Genomic DNA, 17,799 nt, shown 5'->3' on the forward strand with positions numbered 1-17,799 from the left:
TGTATTATGTACATTTTGCTGCACTTGGTAATAAACTCGAATCTAACCTTTTCACTACAGTAATAAATGGGTTAATGTGGTTTTATTAGTATGATTGCTTCAAGTAAGGTGATATTGGACCACGTTTGTTTCGCTGCAATCCAGAATAGGTAATCTAATTTTCTGAACATTTACAAGTTCAGCCTTCTCAGTTAAACTGTTACTGAAGTTTTGTTTGGATTACTATATGGAGGTGACCTTCCCTTCAGTCCCCAACCAAGGTATAAAACTTTGCCACTGTAAATCAAGTGTGGTAATACACAAAGCTGCACCTTTGCCAGTCTGCAGAAGCATAGGTTAAATGGAATAGTATCATATAATCTGTGCCCCATTCAGGAGTACCGACACCCACCATACACGCTAGTACTTCATTTCAGACAATGTACACCACCTCAGAAAGTAGGTGGGTCTACCTGCAAAAAGTGCAATTGTGACACCACCGCTCCCTGCTCCAGTAAAAGTAAAACAATTCTTGGCAGTGAGGCAGGTTAAATAGACTGGTTTTGCCCTGCCTGGCTGATCCATTTGCATTCCTTCGAGATGAAATAGGTATCCTATGGATGTGCAGTTAATGATTTTTCACCTATGCCCTGTGAGGAGGGATGGCAGGCACGGCGGAGGAGTGTCACCCCCACAGCAACAGCTGCAAGCTTATACTACAAAACAATAATAAACTAAGTATATTATTGTTTTGTGAAACAATAATAAACCAAGTTTATTATTGTTTTGTGGCAAAACGATAATAAACTAGTTTTCTTATTGTTTTGTAGTAAAAGGGGTGGGGCATTGGGGGTGACGAGCACTGAGGGGAGTGCACAGAGTACTCCCCTCAGTGTGCATGTATGTTTGGCCGGCTGTCTCGGGCTGGGCAAACATACATGCGCAGTAGCCTCTCTCCAGCCCAGCAACACAGGTGCCGGGCTGGAGAGAAATGGCACAGACTCCCAGCGTGTCTGGGAGTGCCCTGGATGGGCGATCCCATCCAATCCTAATGCTGCTTTGAGCAGCGTCAGGATTGGCTGCAGGAAAGGCTAGAAGCCTGTGCCCGCAGTGCAGGAGAGGCATGGCGAGGCGGCTGCGGCGGTGGAGAAGCAGGTAAGTGATTTTTTTTTTAAATTTTTTTTTAATTAATTTGTGTGCCCCGCACCACCCGTGCCCCCCCACCCCAACAAAGCCCAGCGAGCCTCTCCTGAGGGATAGCCCTCTCCTTTTGGGCCTGCTGGGAGATGCATCTACGGTTTCTACCTCTTATAGTACGAAAAATTATTTACCAGGTGCCACAGCTTATTGGTATGTAATAATCCTTTGCAATTTCTAAGTTCCCTATGGTAAGCTATTAAACATTGCTACTGTCAGGACAAGTAAATGAGAACATGTAAGCACTCCCCTGCTGACCTTTTCATAGGGTTTCTGCTTATTACTATGGTGGCCACTGACGTGTCTCCAAAGAGCAACAGAGTGCAATGTGACGTGCTTGCAGCATGAAGATGATCCACAGAAGCCCAATCCTGACCTACTTATACCATAGATGAATCTCTTCACCTCCTGCCTGTATTGCACAATACACTATTCTAACAGCACATGGCTCATGCCATGTGCATGAGGATTATGGTGCACTGTATTAAAAGTCAGGAACTCTCCTTCCGGACCTCCCTGTGGCGAATACCCCAAACATCCATGGCACCCTAGACTATTGAAAACTATGGAGTGGTGTAATAATTTTGAACCACATCCTGGGGACACAGTGTGGCTGACTGTGCAAACTCATCTCCTCATTTGCATGGTGCCTTTCAACCAATCAAACCAGAGAAAATGTGTTTACATTGCACTGGATTTACTTTATGTCTGCATAATGGATATTACAGAAGGGACCATATAAATATTTGCAAATTGATCAATAATATCAATTCAATATCTCAGAAAATTCGAAAATAAGGGTACATATTGCACTTGCATGGTATTTCCTGTAAGCTACCATATGATTTAGTTATATCCACGGCACCCCATTGCATTGTAAGCTGTGGGCACTGCTGGAATGGTGCAAGCCTGGCCACATTTGTCCAGTAGCCTATTATATGAACTACTTTGTTGAGTATAAAGACTATCTGCTGAGCCACGAGGTCATCTGCTAAAGGCCCACTGTGCGTTTCTAAAGGCAAGGAACATTGCCATGAGCGCATTCCCAGTTTTGGAGATTGTGTGGTGGCAAGAGGACATCACTGTATTGCATAGGGAAATCCCACACTCCTTTGTGAATACATCCGCAGGCCACGGTCACTGCCACTGCCACATGTTGTATTACAGAAAGAGAGTAAGTACAACTAGCTATTATTAATCTGACACCCAATACAAAAAAAGATAGCACAACCAAAGGCTTACACCTGTTTAATTCCCCCCCCAACTCTGCAACACAAGTCTATAAAACGTGACTGACATTTATGCTAAGACTGAGATGACTCTTCCGGGAAGATGTCCAATAAGGCTCTCTTGTTTGCTTAGCATTTTAAGTCTAGTGAAATGGGGACTGAACTTCTGTACCTCAATAGAAGTGCAATTCTTAACAACTTAAATCAATCCCCTTAAAAGTCAGTCTTCCAATGGGTATAATGTGTTCATAGGATGGACCTGCCAACTTTTTTTGTTTAAATCCAAGAGTATGATTCATTCTCCGAAGCAGCTGGTGCGGCATCTCAAACCGATCCATTCGATACGAATTTGGTGATACAGAAGGGTCGTTCGCTCAACTTGTGCGTTCATTATAAAAAAACACGTCAACTCATTCAAAATATTGCATGAGTAAATTCCAGGGATCATTCAGCCGGGTCATTTTTTTAATGAAAACTCTTCAACTATGCAGCATTTCATGCAGAAGGAGATCCACTCTATTACAACTGAAAGAGAAATTCAACAGCAAGAGAAATGTATGTGCAATAAGTGTCGTCTCAAAGGCAGAGAGGCACGGGTACATCGAGTGTGGCGCACTTGAAAGCCCTAGGTGAGGCACAGAGTGTGTTTAGCTGTGTATGACACTTACTCGCCACGCCCAGTTGTGTCACCACAGTGAGAGGTGGCAGGAAGGTCATTTCAGGTTCATCATTTTGGCATTTGTTGTAGTGGAAATGAATTTCTGAGAACTGTTTCTCAGAAGTTTTTTTTTTTTTAGCTGAGCAATCTTTTAAATGAGTGGGCATGTCAAAAGTACATAAAATCAAGTTGTGAGTTCCTTGCCAACACTACTCACAGATCGTAGGACAAACACATGACTATGATTTGGGCAAAAATTGGAAACGTGAAAACTTAAGACGGAGATCCAAAAAAGAGAAGAAGGGAACTGAGTAGCATTGCGCAAAATAGGAGAAATGTTGTGGATAGGTCAGAGAGACTCAAACCTGGTCAGGAAATGCATTCATAATCGGTAGCATTGACTAGATCATGGACCTATGATCAATATATGGCAAATGCTGCTGGGTGAAATAACATACGATACGTAAAAAAATAGAAAAGAGAAAACTATTAAGGTAAACTTTGTTGCTATATCAATGGGCCCTTTAATTTAAAGAGTTGTTTCTGTTTCTTGTTTCTCGTCTGTTTCTCTTACCCACTATAATTCACGAGTGTCAATCTCATAACTCTCCCGCAGAATTGTCTCCTGATTGAAATTCAACTGGGGTTACCATAGGTAGCAGACTATACTGAAAATGTTCCCAGTTGCATAAACAATCCATGATAGGGTCATAGTTGTTTGGTGGGGTTCACCTACATGGTATGAACATCGGTGTCTGACAGCTGTGACCACTTGATTCTTGAAATTGTAATATGCTTTGTGAAATCATAACTTGGCATATGCAGAGGGGTCAGATGAGACAGAAGGAGGGGGAGGGCACAACTCCAAGAGGGAACATTAGATCAGCGTGCCATGCAGCTACATTCAATTGTATCAGTTCATTCATACTTCCCTGTCGTGGTGCCACTGGCCTGAAATCACTCATCTGCCTTGCACAAACTTTGGGGCATAAGGATCCTCATACATTACATACATGAATTATGAAGCAATCCAGACGTAGAAGTGCTGGAAAAGAATAATGCTTAAACACCCATTCAAAGTAACCAATCACTTAAGGAAATGGTGTTATTAGTTGAGAGGGGGAGAGTCCTATTTACGTAATAGTCACAATCCTGGCCAGGGTGAAACATAAAAGTCACTAAATAAACCTATGCTTAATCCTTTGGTCGCTTAGCGCAAAGCAGTCAGGCTTAATTCTGAGGCAATATGAAATGTATATATGCAGCACTCAAACAGTCATAAAGTAAAAACACAACACCAAGAATAATCACAAATAAATTTAGAAAAATAAAGGATGTTTCAATAAATAAAATGACATCACAATGTCAAAAATGTAAACAGTAACCAGAGTTGTGTTTTTTAGATATAAGGTAAAAATAGCACCAGAAAGCACAACGTATCAACTGCGGGTGTCTGGTCGTGCCAGACTTAGAAAAGTCACAAGTTCAGGCCAACTGCGATATAGCACAAGCTTAGTGGCTCGGCATGGAAACCATTGTAGCCTTTGGGTAGTAGTTCAGGGGCTCGGTGTTGCTCTGCATTGGACGCTGTGAAGCTTTCAGCTGCAATCTGCTTGGCTTTGCGAGGCTAAATGTCAGTTCAGATGAAGTTCCGATGGCTTGATGTCAGTTCTGATGAAGCCTTCTGTTCAGAGCTACGTGGCTTTGATTTGCTGGACCCTGCATCAGGCATTTAGAGTCCATCCAAAAGTCTAGGGCATTGAGGACAGCACATGTGGGGTCAGAATTCACTCTCACTGAAGCCATTAGAGAGGACCAGGTCTGGTCCAGTTATATCTGGTTGGCTGGAAAGCAGGAAAGGCCTCTGGAAGCTTGTTGTGTCAAACAGAAGGTCAGCCAACTAAACCTTGAAGTCACTATGGGGTCCAGGGTTCAAGGCAAGCAGGACTATTCTTCCTTTTCCAGACAGCAGGGCAGACCTTCTTTTGAATCTTCTCATATCTAGGATTGCTCTAATAAGGGGTCCTGAGCAGGCGCCACTTTTTACCTTGTGCCAGCCTGCATGGGGGAATATCCTCTTTGTGTAACCTTAAACTGATGCTGGTCACTTCTCTCCTTTTCTCTGGATTTGGTGCCGCTCTCATTAGGGTGACAAAAGACAGGCAGGCCCAGCTGTTGGCTGCATTTGACAGTGGTAGGGTAGTCATCTTCAGACATCAGGAAGGGGATGGTTACAGTCCTCAGACTACCCTTTGAAGCACAGGAAGGGCTGAGCACACCCCCCACACTAATCTTGTCCAGGAGACAAGCACCCTTCCACAGACCCAAGGGCCTTTTGCCCCCTGTCTGGAAGGAATACACCTCACACCATAGGAAATCCACAAGCAGTCATGTGGCCCAGGACACTGGAAGAAATACATATTTTATTTCAGCAGTAAAATGCCAACCTTTCTTAGAGTATTACACCAAGAGCTGCCATTATACCAGCAGAACCTGGGCTTACAACCTACAACCAAAACAATGATTCACCTGGATTTCATTTACCTGGGTATTTCAATAGGTCAAAATGATGTTTGGCAATCAACTAATCCAAACACGAATGACACACTATAACCCCAATAGTGATTTAATATGGACCACAATAGTGACTTAATATGGACCACAACTAAAATCAAAATACAGCATTTATAACAGGACCTAAACAACATGAGGTATACAAACATGAATATGGACAGACTGAAAAAGACACATTACTGGTGGTTAGCAGGAGTAAAGTCCTTATGCCAACAAAAAATGGTTCAGCAAAAATAGGGTAGTAAAGGCAAAAAACTGGGGGAATACCACACAAAAGATTGCTATTTCCACAAGTCACTCACTAGATGGTTCTATCCATAGCTCAAAAAAGTTCCTCCAGATATATCACCGTTTTGTCTTTTAAATGCACTCCCCCTGCCATGTCAGTCTTAATGCAGCAGAATAAGGGATAAGCTGTGAGCCACAAGCTCCAAGAGCTATCCGTCACAGTGCAGTCCAGAAAAATATCATGGCTGTTCTGGGCTGCAGCTATTACCCAGGGAGTTGGCAAGTCTTGCCTGGAACTTTTAGATCCTTTCATCCAGCCACACCATTCCACCAGCTCCTGTGGCCTTGTGAGCAAACTGAGTGGGGAGACAATGCAAAAGAAGAGGCTTACACATTTCCTTCATCTTCCCCATCATTCAATTTATTTCTGTTGCTAGAGTTTATGAATTGATTAATCACTGACAGAAATCTCAGTTTGAGCTTCTTAACTACAGGGGTTATGTGCACACCAGAGTAAGATAGTGTTTTCTCAGACATTAACTCAATGTCAGGGGAAATGCATGGCACAGCAGTAGTAGTGTAGGACAGAGTGCCTTGTTTAATAGAGGTTTATTATAGACACTATAGAGTAGAACATGTATCCACACTGTTAAAAATATCAGTCAGCTTGAAGGCTACACATATGGTTGTATGTCCAAATATGGTATTCAGAAATATTGTGTCCTAAGTATTGTTCAAAAGTATTGTCCCATTGGGTTTAGATTTAATTCAGAACATTATATTTATGTCACTCAGGGTGTGGAGGTGTGCCGCATCACATTGTAGGACTCCTGATCCCAGCCTGCAGTGGGATAAACACCAGCACTTGCAGTTGCACCTGGAGGCGCTGTATAAAAATATACCGGTGTTCCCACATTATGGGGTGGACCCACGCTCCACCACATTGTAGAACTCCTGGTCCCAGCCTACAGTGGGGGCAATGACTAGCACCTGTGGTTGAGCCTGGAGGCTCTCCATAAAAAACATAGTGGCAATCCTGCATCACGGGGTAGAGATGTGCTGCATCGCATTGTAGGACACCTGGTCCCAGCCTGCAGTGGGGGCAATCACCAGCACCTGTGGTCATGCTTGGAGGCGCTCTATAAAAACATGCTAGCACTCCTGCATCGCAGGGTGGAGATGCGCTGCATCTCATTGTAGGACTCCTGGTCCCAGCCTGCAGTGGGGGCAATCACTAGTACCTGCGGTTGCACTTCGAGGCTGTCTATAAAAAGATACCAGTGCTCCCTCATTGTGGGGTGGACATGTGCTGCATCGCATTGTAGGATGCCTGGTCCCAGCCTGTAGTGGGGACAATCACCAGCATCTGCGGTTGCAACTGGAGGTGCTATAAAAACATACCAGTGCTCCTGCATTGTGGGACACGTGTGGGAAGTGCCCAGGCCCATGCCAGGGCAAAGACCAAGCCAAGCGCTGGCCTGCCTGCACCTGCCAGAGCCCGAAAAAGATTGGGCTGGGCCCCGTCTCTTGGCCCATGTGCCCACTTATCTTGTCCTGGATCTTTGATTCAAACAGGTAGGCTTTTATCATTTCGATTTTAACTGATATTGTATGTTGTATTCGATTCTAATGGGCAAATGAAAAGGCACTCACACAGTTACAAACATGAGCAAAGGGACGCTAGCTCTAATCTGATAATCAGCTAATTATCATCTGTTATGGGGGCCACAGACTGAGATAGGGTGGGTAGAAGCGAGTATTGGTTCTACTCTGAGGAAGTCTGACCTAAGGGGGGCAATACTTTTGAGTCTATACCAGATACACAGCACTAGTTATAACTTCTGTGCACAAGTCTGGGAATTTGTGCGTTGTCCAAGACTCCCAATTATCAATCATGCCTACATCCCCTACACCTACTGACAGCCCTCCTCTAAAAAAAAGAGTAGACAAGACATGCCCACTGGAGTAGAAATCTCCCACCCTAGACTATTTTTATCTAAGGCTAATCTCTTGCCTGCTCCAGGGCCAAATGGTAACAAATCAGCCAGGAAAAGACATTAAAAAGAGCACCTAGTGAATGTACTGGTATCAAGGAGTTTTCTAGTGGCTTTATTGAGAGATTTAGTCATGTAGACAGCTATCTTAAAGACATCTTTGCTCTTCAGTTCTAACAAAAGTGAAGTCTCTGGAAAAAAAGCTTGATAACTTTTACTTACAACAAGGTGAGATGCCTGGTGTAATGCCACAGTTCATTTTCAAAGTGTGGACTTTGACTAGCTTTCAGTGCAGCTTTCAATTGCATAACCATGACCTTCTCCTTCAGTTGTTTCTGTTTCTATTCCAATTCATCAATGCAATACTGTGCGTAATGCAGGATTTCATCTACCGGTTTGTTGAGCCAATAAATCAAATGTTGCTAAATAATGTCACTTATCTCTGGTTTCAATCCTTACACCAATCTGAACACAAAATGACCCATACCTTTAGCTCATATGGTTTCTGTATCACTGTAATGTTTGAAAGCCTGCAGCAGTCTCTCATAATAGAAGTGAATAGACGCCTTAGATTATTGAGTCATTCTGTCAATTTTCACCCAATAAATGTCTTTAGAGGACACTTTGTCTTTCAAGAAGTCAACAACTTTGTAATACTTTGTCATCACCTCTTCAGATGGCACACCTGTTACTGGATCTCTTGGAGGTTCACTTTCTGGCCAATCAGCAAAACACCTTGTACTTGAACCACAAGTCACTTGGAATCACAATGTCAAACAGAGTATTCAAATCTTTCCACAGGCATTTTGAAAGTTTCACAAACCTCTGTGTCTGCTTATACCTAGCTACTGGCTTCTCTCTCATTTTCATGTAATCATTTGTGAATGGCAAAATATCACTTCTACTCCAAGGAACATGAACATAACCTCCACCTGAAATTTCTCTCATGGGAAGCATTTTCACATTCGCCTCAACTTGATTTGTTCCTGCCGGAAGCACATCTGTTTTTGCTTCCTTCTGATCTCTTCTCTTTGCCCATCTACCTTTCCACTTATCTAACGCTTCCAATTTATGAATGTACATGATTAATTCTCTAATCTGAAATCTCATTCCAAGAGGTCTCATGTTTATTGTAACCTTGTAACTAAATTCCAATTCACTAAATTCTCCAAATCAACATCATATTTCTCAGACACTTCGGATAATCTTTCATAAGCGTGTCCTGCAGATTTGGTAATATGCTTACACAAAAAAATCACAGTTCATCCTTTGTGTAAATCTCTAGTTGGGCTGTGTCTGATGTTCCTAATATCATTTCATTTAATTCCAATTTCAGTCTGGACAAATTCAGTGATGATTCTTTCTCAGGAATGTTGTCTGCTTTTACTCTACAACTTGCTACACCTATTGCACCTTCAGGACTCAAATTATTAGTCAATATTGTATTTGTTGTGCAATGAAACCTCTTAAACACACTGGATTATTCTGTAACAATTCTGCTCTTTATGGTCATGCAATTTGCTGATTCAGGAAACTTGCAATAGACATGTTTTCAGGTGGGTTAAAAAGTATTCTTCCTTGTGATGTACTACAATTAACATTTGACGTCTGCTCTGATCTGGGCACAAAATAAGGTGAGGATTTCTGAGGAAACCTCACATCAGGAGGGAGTAAAACCTGCCTGATTTGTCATTAAAGTTGGATCTGAAATCTGGGAAGCGGTTAATGATCTCAGAAGAGAATAAATTCCATCAATTCCTGAATCATTTAAATATACTGTTCCCTTTACACTGTTTGTAGTCATCCCATTGGATGTACCTGGAGTATCAGGAACAGTCTGGACATTTAATGAGTAAACATTACTTCCACACACACCTGAAGAATACAAAGGAACAACTGGACCTATAGTTACCGGAACTGTTAATGCATCTGGGCCAATATAATTCATATTGGTTCTGAGGAACTGTCATTCCTACACCTTGTTCTGACGAGGTAGTACTGAAGTTCTGTCCTGTTTGAGTCAGAGTAACATCTAATATGGGCTGATTCGGACTAAAATTTTGCACTGGTTGATTTGGAAAAAAACTTTGCACAGACTGATCTAAGCCAAATTTTCTGTGCTGGCTGATTCACATAAGGTGTCCGTACTGACTGTTTAATGTTAGAATTCAGTACAACATGATTCAAATGAAGACTTTGTGCAAGATGAATTGTGCCACAGTTCTGAACTGGTTGATGCACTCTAGGAATCTGCATCACTGAACTTGAAGTTGTATCTGGCACTATCTGATTCAGGGTTTGTGCTACTGAAGCAGTAGGTACATTAGGGGTTACATCTTGTTCAGGTTTACTTGGTGGTCCTACTTCTCCATAATGATAAGGAGGCAGAAGATTTAACAATATCTGGTTTATAAATTAATCATATGAATCACTGTTGTATGTCTCAGTCTTTTACTTTTCAATTTCTGTTATCTTTTCTGCCTCTCTCTTATGCTTTGGTTTAGCGCTTTCTCCTTCTTCACTAGAAATGGCTGGATGCAACCTAGCTCCCTCAATAATTTCTGATCTCCAAGCTTTCTGCTCATCATCCCATCTTGCTTCTACAAATGTCTCTACATCCTATTTTCGTACTGATTTGTTGGTTTCTGAGATGCTGTGTGTTCCAAAATATTAAGTACTTCTAATTGTGCAGGTCTCAGATGCGGTTTCCATCTCATAAAGTACATGCCTCAGGACCTCAGGAATTCTTATAATAAATGTTTCACAATGAGGAAATGCTATTCCACCTTCTTTCTCTGTTATTTTACACCACTGCTCAAGCCACAAATACATATGAAGACCTTTTTTGGTTGCTACATTATGACCTAGAGTACCTTCAGTTTGGGTTTCTATAACCTTTCTCACTTGAGTAAATTAATCTCCCCCTAAAATGAACTTTTTAATGCTTTAGAAAACTTCATTTTCGATCAAACTTAATAAATCACAATAACGTTTCAAGTGAATCAGGAAGTAACTTCTATCCCACAACCGTCTTTTCGATGTTCTCAACCAATAGCAATGCAGCACTGTTCACCAATACCAGCTCAGCTTCACACCAATCGACCTATACCAGCATGGCATACAATGATGTCAATTTCACTCCTCAAAGCAACTCTCCCGCCTTTGCAATTTCTCTTATACAGTCACCTTTTACGCAAACCTAATGCAAAATATTGAGTGCAAAAACCACCAACCTGTCTGCTCACTACAGGATAGGGTTACCAAACACTTCAATGCAAAATGGAGATACGCTTTATAACTATGGCCTTCACAAATATATAACAAATAAAACTTGACCAGCAAATCTCACTTTGGTTGATACAGATCCTCCATGTGCACTCGGGATTCACTCACTCACTCAAGGCAACCTATCGGCACGGTTGATGACGTCTCGTGACAAGCACTGCACCGCAGACAATAAATTAACCAATTATCTTCTACATTTGTTTCCCAGGATCCCAAGCCACAATGGACCCATCAACAACAATCACAGTAATTTTTTAGCAACAGGCACCACTACCGCACAATTGCAGAAACTCGGCCAAATACTTCACAACATCACACTTTAATGCAATATCAAGCTAAAAGCAATGCAAACGCAAACCCTATTAATACTCACACATCCACTTGTGGGGAATGATGCTAAAACTTCATCAATCTTTGGAATGGACTATGGGATATAATTTGGGGTGGGCACATTTTGAGTGGGCAGATGGTATGGCAATAATCCTCCCTCCCTAATATTGTGCCTAACAATCTTCTGTCCCCTCCCTCATGGAAGGAACCAACTGATTTGGTGTAGCATATTCCTTCTCAGGGTTATGCTTGGATGAGGTGAATAGACCTTTTCACCCTGCAGTAGGGAGTAGAGACAAGGACATCAAAACTTGAACAATCAATTAAATTAACAGTATGACTCATTTAGCCATACATAGAATACTCCAAGCTGAAATAAAGTCCACGGCGGTTTATTACACATTAATGCCCAGAGTGACATAGATGATTCTCAAAACAAGACTATAGAGATACAAAATCATGGTGGGCTTTTCAAACCTCCTAAAGAAGTTCAAATGAAGTTACATCACAAATACTAGATGAATGCTAAACACAAAACCAATAAGAAAATTTGGAAAGGAGGAAATAAACACTGTCTAATTCTGTCAATCATTTAGCAATTCTGATGCTACAATTCTAATAATTTGAGCAGGGGGGAACCTATGCATTATTAAATACATTTGGCATGTGCTGGGACAAGAACATGTGGGCAAAGAGGCAAAAAGCACAAAAAGGACAAAAAGAATTTGGAAAAAGGAAATCTGGGAAAACATGTAACTAGCCATGAGTGACAAAAATTAAGTAGAAATTGAATTTCAGAAGCTCGATCAAGAGTCTTCTTCTCTGGCTCAGGGTAAAAAAGCTCTAAATCTCAGCAAGGCATCTCAAAGGGGCAAAGGGTAGAGAGGACTACAGCTGTTAGAATCCAAGAGGTTCAGCTCTAAAAGGGTAGGCAAACAGATCTGTTGCAAATCTTAATGCAGTACATTAAAGTTCAAAGGACAAGATGATTTGTCCATCGATCACTCCATATGATAAAGTAAGTGAAAATGTCCAATGGCAATGAGTCATACGACTCAGACTGTAACATCAGTAAAAGTTCTCAGTTCTTCATGTGAAACGTCTTCCATCTTAGCTCATCCATGCAAACTGAAACATTTGTCTACATATTTATTCCACAGTTCCTTAATGTACCACACTCAAGGATGGGTCCTCAAGCCTACTATGGAAAAAATAATAGAGTATCTATTTCCAAGGAAGCATTCTCATGAGAACGATGTCTGAAAGAAAAGTCCCATTAGCAAGACTGACTCAACATTTTTGCACAGTTACGAAATGGCCTTGCAGGCCTCACTTAAATTAAAACCGCACATTCATTTATGCATCTAATACACACAACAATCTAAACCATAAATTCAATATTAATAACCTCTGTCAGAGTTCATGTTACAGTAAATTCAAAATGAAAAGACTCTGGTAACCCATTCATGTAATTACAGAGCATAACTACATTTGCTATCTTTGCACGTCACTTTCAAAATACGTTTCTCAGGAAATCTATTATCGTTTTAGTGCAGACTGTTAATTTACATCATGACTTATTCTGTAAACTCAAATTCATTCTTTAAATATGAAAGAAGAATGATATACCACATAAGAATGCTATACCACATCATTTTCAACTACTGACCAAGAGGGACTGCACATGAATATGGCTTTCCAGTGCACCACTTTACAACAAAACTATTATTACTATGATTAATATAATGCATAAATTGTCACACATAGATGATCATTGTGGCATGAGGGACAGTACTATTTTTTTTTACATCAGTTGCAAAGTTCCTCCTGGAGATTTGTGATTCTTTGCACAAACATATGCAAATTTGCTTAGCTAGATTCAGTGGCCACTCTCGGTACTGGTGGCAAGAGGGCCTGGTTTAAAGGACACTGTGCATTTCCTTCCTGGAAATACTGTGATTATGTTTACAACAGGGCTTCCAAGATTCATCAAAATTGTGAATCCTTGGTCTGGCTAACTTACAGCCCTTTTCTTTTGTTTTTTAACATTGGATTGGTGATTGGCACTTGATGGCAGTAACAATTGTATCTACCACTACACTGTTCATAATTTGTTAACCGGAATTTGAGAAAGAATGTTTTATTTCTACTCTCTTTTCTTTTTCCTCACATAGCTGTATTCGTAAGACGCATGTTGGTAAGCCTTTTACATTTTTTTTAATTTCACAACACTGTTTTGGAACACTTAAGACAGGGATTCTCACACTTTATGAGATCTTTCCAATCTTTAGGAGAGAATGTTGTTGGACTCCATGTCTGCCTAGTACCTTCTGGGCATACTGCAACAAAATAATTTTCTATGCAAAAGTACTTGCCCTGCCTATCAGTCACGAGTTTCACTACACCCAATATTTCTAAAAACAATTATTTGGACTGTGCAATGACAAGTTCTTAGTAGTGTGTTCATTAATTTCTGTTTTGTAGGCATTCTTTTATTTATCAATATTTTTGTCCTGATGATGAACCACAAAAAGTAATTAACTTCTTTTGTTTTATTTTTCTTCCCACTTTTTCACAAATCCCAACTGTTTTCAATTTCCACAACACAAACCTGATCACTTGAGAATTGCGCAGTTTTATTTTATCAATTTATCAGTATCAAGAATGTTAATACAGATCTGTAGGAGGCTGGCCTGGCTTGTAGTGGGTACCAGAGGTACTTACACCTTGTGCCAGGTCCAGTTATCCCTTATTAGTGTAGAAGAGGTGTTTCTAGCAGCTAAGGCTGATAGAAGGTAGCTATGGCAAAGCAGCTTAGGCTGAACTAGGAGACATGTAAAGCTCCTACTATACCACTGATGTCATATGCACAATATCATAAGAAAACACAATACACAGATATACTAAAAATAAAGGTACTTTATTTTTATGACAATATGCCAAAAGTATCTCAGTGAGTACCCTCAGTATGAGGATGAGAAATATACACAAGATATATGTACACAAACCAAAATTATGCAGATAATAGCAAAATGAAGTAATGCAAGCAATGTAAAGTTACAGTAGATTGCAATAGGAGCACATAGGTATAGGGGCAACACAAACCATATACTCCAAAAGTGGAATGCGAACCACGAATGGACCCCAAACCTATGTGAGCTTGTAGAGGGTCGCTGGGACTGTAAGAAAACAGTGAGGGTTAGAAAAATAGCCCACCCCAAGACCCTCAAAGGTAGGTGTAAAGTGCACCTAGAACCCCCAGAGAGCACAGAAGTCGTGATAGGGGGATTCTGCAAGGAAAACGAACACCAGCAATGCAACAACAGTGGATTTCTGGACCTGAGTACCTGTCAGACAAGGGGACCAAGTCCAAGAGTCGCGACAGTGTCGAGAGTGGGCAGGAGCCCAAGAAATGCCAGATGAGGGTGCAAGGAAGCTGCCACTGGGTGGAAGAAGCTTGGTGTTTTGCAAGAACAAAGAGGACTAGGAACTTCCTCTTTGGAGGATGGATGTCCCACGTCGTGAAGAAGCTTGCAGAGGTGTTCCCACACAGAAATACTGCAAACAAGCCTTGCTAGCTGCAAGGGTCACGGTTAGGGTTTTTGGATGCTGCTGTGGCCCAGGAGGGACCAGGATGTCGCCACTTGGATGAGGAGACAGAGGGGGTGCCCAACAAGTCAGAGAGCCCTCACAGAAGCAGGCAGCACCCACAGAAGTACCTGAACAGGCACTTAGAAGAAAAGTGAACCAGAGTCCACGCGAAGTCACAAAAGGGAGTCCCACGATGCCCGAGGACAACTCAGAAGGTTGTGCACTGCAGGTTAGAGTGTCGGGGACCCAGGCTTTGCTGTGCAGGAAGGAAATCCTGGAAGAGTGCAAAGGAGCCGGAGCAGCTGCAAATCATGCAGTACCCAGCAATGCAGTCTAGCGTGGGAAGACAAGGACTTACCTCCACCAAACTTGGACTGAAGAGTCACTGGACTGTGGGAGTCACTTGGACAGAGTTGCTGAGTTCCAGTGACCACGCTCTTCATGCTGAGAGGGGACCCAGAGGACCGGTGATGTAGTCTTTTGTTGCCTGCGGTTGCAGGGGGAAGATTCCGTCGACCCACGGGAGATTTCTTCAGAGCTCCTGGTGCAGAAAGGAGGCAGGCTACCCCCAGAGCATGCACCACCTGGAAACTGTAGAGGAAGCCGGCAGGATGAAGCGATACAAGGTTGCTAGTAGTCGTCTTGCTACTTTGTTGCGGTTTTGCAGGTGTCCTGAGCAGTCAGCGGTCGATCCTTTGGCAGAAGGTGAAGAGGGAGATGCAGAGGATCTCTGGTGAGCTCTTGCATTCGTTATCTAAAGAATTCCCCAAAGCAGAGACCCTAAGTAGCCAGAAAAGGAGGTTTGGCTACCTAGGAAGGAGGATTGGCTACCAAGAGAGGCAAGAGCCTATCAGAAGGAGCCTCTGACGTCACCTGCTGGCACTGGCCACTCAGAGCAGTCCAGTGTGCCACAGACAGCTCTGTTTCCAAGATGGCAGAGGTCTGGGACACACTGGAGGAGCTCTGGGCACCTCCCCTGGGAGGTGCAGGTCAGGGGAGTGGTCACTCCCCTTTCCTTTGTCCAGTTTCGCGCCAGAGCAGGGCTGGGGGATCCCTGAACCGGTGTAGACTGGCTTATGCAGAGATGGGCACCATCTGTGCCCATCAAAGCATTTCCAGAGGCTGGGGGAGGCTACTCCTCCCCAGCCTTCACACCTATTTCCAAAGAGAGAGGGTGTTACGCAATTGAAATATATAAATCGCAAGCGGGGGGGGGCCTTTACGGAGCTAAACTGGGGGGCCATTGCAATCTAGACGATTTGGTAAGGGTAGAAAACTCTTTCTTAAGTATGTTGTTAAGTGTTCCCTCCAGTACCCCAACCCTTCCTATTCGAATGGATCTAAATTTGCCTCCTATTAGCCAGATCGCTGCTCTCAGGCCTCTGTTGTTTTGGATTCCCTATGGTCACTAGATTCTCTTACTCCCTATAGATGCGGGCTAGCTAACTTGATGGACAATAACACTAGTTTAAAAATCAAGTGGTGTGCGTATGTAGAACGGACCTTCGTACTACTTGGTTTGGGGTCATACTGGAAGGATCCATTATCTATTCCAAAAAATGCAACACAGACTCTGAAGGATGCATTTTTGCTTAATGTCCAACTTACACAACTGTCTGCAGTCTCATCACCATCTATGACTGGCAGTTTTCTAAAAATCAAATGCCACTATGAATGTGAGCAATATATGGACACAGTACTTTCTCCACGTGCATGTGCATTGTACACCAGATTTAGGATAGGTTCTCTTCCTCTGCGCATCCTAACGTATAAGTGGACTAATACTAGTTGCACCTCTAAGATGTGCCCGATGGGTTGTGCCAGGGAAGAATCCATAACCCATGTCCTCTTTCAATGTCCTGTATACCATAAACAGAGGGCTCGTTGGATTATTCCACTATGTAGAAAAATGGGTTTTAGGAACTGTCTATTGGCTCTGAGAGTTTTAAAATCTGATTCATCTGTTTTAGTGGCTTGCTGTTTGGCAAAATATTTAGAGTCATTTTGGTATTGCAGATTGAATATGCTAAAAAAAATAGGGGAAAATTTAACAACAGACGTTGGGAGTGGTTACTGATTAACTCACTCGTAAATTTCAATGTATGCATTTATCAATTTCTTTTTGTCCAATTAATTTTGTATGTTTATATATTCTTATACCTTTTAAATAGAAATGTTTTACTTTTATCTTATTTGTTGTGTTTAGTTAGGTATGCATTTGACTTCTGATACCTATCATGAAAATGTTAGCATCTAGCACGATCCCACAATATGGTATGAATTTTTAGAGGGAAAATGTTTATGTTTAAAGTTTTTCATGTAGTTCAATGTTTTACTTCTGAGGATTTTTATACATAGCTTTTTTTTTTTGTGTAAAATTATGAATTTGTGAATTGTGGTGTGCTTTTATGGTATTTATCTTTACCGAAATAAAGCTAACGAACGAACGAACGAGAGGGTGTTACACCCTCTCTCAGAGGAAGTCCTTTGTTCTGCCTTCCTGGGCCAGGGCTGCCTGGACCCCAGGAGGGCAGAAACCTGTCTGAGGGGTTGGCAGCAGCAACAGCTGCAGTGGAGACCCCAGAAAGGCAGTTTGTCAGTACCCGGGTTCTGTGCTAGAGACCCGGGGGATCATGGAATTGTCCCCCCAATGCCAGAATGGCATTGGGGTGACAATTCCATGATCTTAGAAATGTTACATGGCCATGTTCGGAGTTACCATTGTGATGCTGTA

The 17,799-nt window shown here is 42.1% G+C and overlaps 1 protein-coding gene across 1 annotated transcript in view; it reads right to left on the reverse strand.

The window, feature by feature from the left end:
* Positions 1 to 17,799, reverse strand: part of SPOCK1 (SPARC (osteonectin), cwcv and kazal like domains proteoglycan 1) — a 1,898,920-nt gene that overhangs the window by 752,436 nt on the left and 1,128,685 nt on the right. The gene's annotated exons all lie outside the window — the stretch shown is intronic.

The sequence above is a fragment of the Pleurodeles waltl genome, chromosome 7 (genome assembly GCF_031143425.1).
Source record: "Pleurodeles waltl isolate 20211129_DDA chromosome 7, aPleWal1.hap1.20221129, whole genome shotgun sequence".
Classification (NCBI taxonomy): Eukaryota; Metazoa; Chordata; class Amphibia; order Caudata; family Salamandridae; genus Pleurodeles; species Pleurodeles waltl.